Source organism: Procambarus clarkii, unplaced genomic scaffold, assembly GCF_040958095.1.
Source record: "Procambarus clarkii isolate CNS0578487 unplaced genomic scaffold, FALCON_Pclarkii_2.0 HiC_scaffold_438, whole genome shotgun sequence".
Taxonomy (NCBI): domain Eukaryota; kingdom Metazoa; phylum Arthropoda; class Malacostraca; order Decapoda; family Cambaridae; genus Procambarus; species Procambarus clarkii.
The window spans coordinates 23977-26973 of record NW_027189471.1 but is presented as its reverse complement, the minus strand read 5'-3'; positions in this window follow the sequence as shown (position 1 = coordinate 26973).

Here is a 2997-nt window from a genome sequence, read left to right as displayed (position 1 = left end):
TATGTTGGGTATAAAAAGTCGTAACTTGAAACTGCGAATACGTACAGAGAACCTGAATTTGGCTCCAAAATATGGCTCAGTCCTCGAAATTGGAATATTTGGGATATTTCGAAAACTGCAGGGGAGTTTGTGCAAATTGTGACTCACCGCCACTTTCAGGACTTAGCATATGTTGGGTATAAAAAGTCGTAATATCAAACTGCGAATACGTGCATAGAGCCAGAATTTGGCTCCAAAATATGGCTCAGGCCTCGAAATTGGATTGTTTGGGATATTTTGAAAACTGGTGGGAGGTTTGGGACAAATGTGACCAAACGCTGCTTTCAGTACTTGGCATATGTTGGCTATAAAAAGTCGTAATTTAAAACTGCGAATACGTGCTGAGAGCCAGAATTTGGCTCCAAAATATTGCTCAGGCCTCGAAATTGGGATATTAGGGATATTTTGAAAACTGAAGGGGTGTTGGGGACAAATTTGACCAAACGCTGCTTTCAGTACTTGGCATATGTTGGGTATAAAAAGTTGTAATTTCAAACAGCGAATACGTACAGAGAGCCTGAATTTGGCTCCAAAATATGGCTCTCGAAATTGGGATGTTTGGGATATTTTGAAAACTGAAGGGGAGTTTGTGCAAAATGTGACTCACTGCCGCGTCAAGTACTTGGCATATGTTGGGTATAAGAAGTCGTAATATCAAACTGCGAATACGTGCAGAGAGCCAGAATTTGGCTCCAAAATATAGCTCAGGCCTCGAAATTGGGATGTTTGTGATATTTTGAAAATTGGAGGGAGTTTTGGGACAAATGTGACCAAACGCTGCTTTCACTACTTGGCATATGTTGGATATATAAAGTCGTAACTTAAAACTGCGAATACGTGCAGAGAGCCAGAACTTGGCTCCAAAATATGGCTTAGGCCTCGAAATTGAGATATTCGGGATATTTCGAAAACTGGAGGGAGGTTTGGGACAAATGTGACCAAACGCCGCTTTCAGTACTTTGCATATGTTTGGTATAAAAAGTCGTAATTTCAAACTGCGAATACGTACAGAGAGCCTGAATTTGGCTCCAAAATATGGCTCAGGCCTCGAAATTGGGCTGTTTGGGATATTTTGAAAACTGCAGGGGAGTTTGTGCAAAATGTGATCTCTGCCGCTGTCAGTACTTGGAATATGTTGGGTATAAAATTCCTAATATCAAACTGCGAATACGTGCAGAGAGTCAGAATTTGGCTCCAAAATATGGCTCAGGCCTCGATATTGGAATGTTTGGGATATTTTGAAAACTGCAGGAAGGTTTGGGACAAATGTGACCAAACGCCCCTTTCAGTACTTCGCATATGTTGGGTATAAAAACTCGTAATATCAAACTTCGAATACGTGCAGAGAGCCAGAATTTGGCTTCAAAATATGGCTCTGGCTTCGAAATTGGGGTGTTTGGGATATTTTGAAAACTGCAGGGGAGTTTGTGCAAAATGTGACTCATTGCCGCTTTCAGTACTTTGCATATGTTGGGTATAATAAGTTGTAATTTCAAACTGCGAATACGTGCAGAGAGCCAGAATTTTGCTCCAAAATATGGCTCAGGCCTCAAAATTGGGATGTTTGGGATATTTTGAAATCTGCAAGGGGGATTGGGTCAAATGTGACTAAACGCCGCTTTCAGTACTTGGCATATGTTGGGTATAAAATGTCGTAATATCAATCTGCGAATACGTGCAGAGAGCCAGAATTTGGCTCCGAAATGTGGCTCAGGCCTCGATATTTTGATGTTTGGGATATTTTGAAAACTGCAGGGGAGTTTGTTCAAAATGTGACCAAACGCCGCCTTCAGTACTTCGCATATGTTGGGTATAAAAAAGTCGTAATTTCAAACTGCGAATACATACAAAGAGCCAGAATTTGGCTCGAAAATATGGCTCAGGGCCTCGAAATTGGGATATTTGGGATATTTTGAAAACTGCAGGGAGGTTTGGGACAAATGTGACCAAACGCCGCTTTCAGTACTTGGCATATGTTGGGTTTAAAAAGTCGTAATATCAAATTGCGAATACATGCATAGAGCTAGAATTTGGTTTTCAAAATATGGCTCAGGCCTCGAAATTGGGAAGTTTTGGATATTTTGAAAACTGCAGGGGAGTTTATGCAAAATGTGACTCACTGCCGCTTTCAGTACTTGGCATATGTTGGATATAAAAAGTCGTAATTTCAAACTGCGAATACGTGCAGAGAGCCTGAATTTGGGTCCAAAATATGGCTCAGGCCTCGAAATTGGGATGTTTTGGATATTTTGAAAACTGCAGGGGAGTTTGGGACAAATATGACCAAACGCCGCTTTCAGTACTTGGCATATGTTGGGTTTAAAAAGTCGTAATATCAAATTGCGAATACATGCATAGAGCTAGAATTTGGTTTTCAAAATATGGCTCAGGCCTAGAAATTGGGATGTTTGGGATATTTTAAAACTGCAGGGAGGTTTGGGACAAATTGATCAAACTCCGCTTTCAGTATTTGGGATATGTTGGGTATAAAAAGTCGTAATTTCAACTGCGAATACGTGCAGAGAGCCAGAATTTGGCTCCAGAATATTGCTCAGGCCTCAAAATTGGGATGTTTGGGATATTTTGAAAACTGCAGGGGAGTTTGTGCAAAATGTGACTCACTGCCGCTCTCAAGACTTGGCATATGTTGGGTATAAAAAGTCGTAATTTCATACTGGAAATACGTGCAGAGAGCCAGAATTTGGCTCCAAAATATGACTCAGGCCTCGAAATTGGGAAGTTTCGGATATTTTGAAAATTGCAGGGGAGTTTGGGACAAATATGACCAAACGCCGCTTTCAGTACTTGGCATATGTTGGGTATAAAAAAGTCGTAATTTCAAGCTGTGAATACGTGCAGAGAGCCAGAATTTGACTCCGAAATATGGTTCATGCCTCGAAATTGGGATATTTAGGATATTTTGAAAACTGCAGGGGAGTTTGAGCAAAATGTGACTCA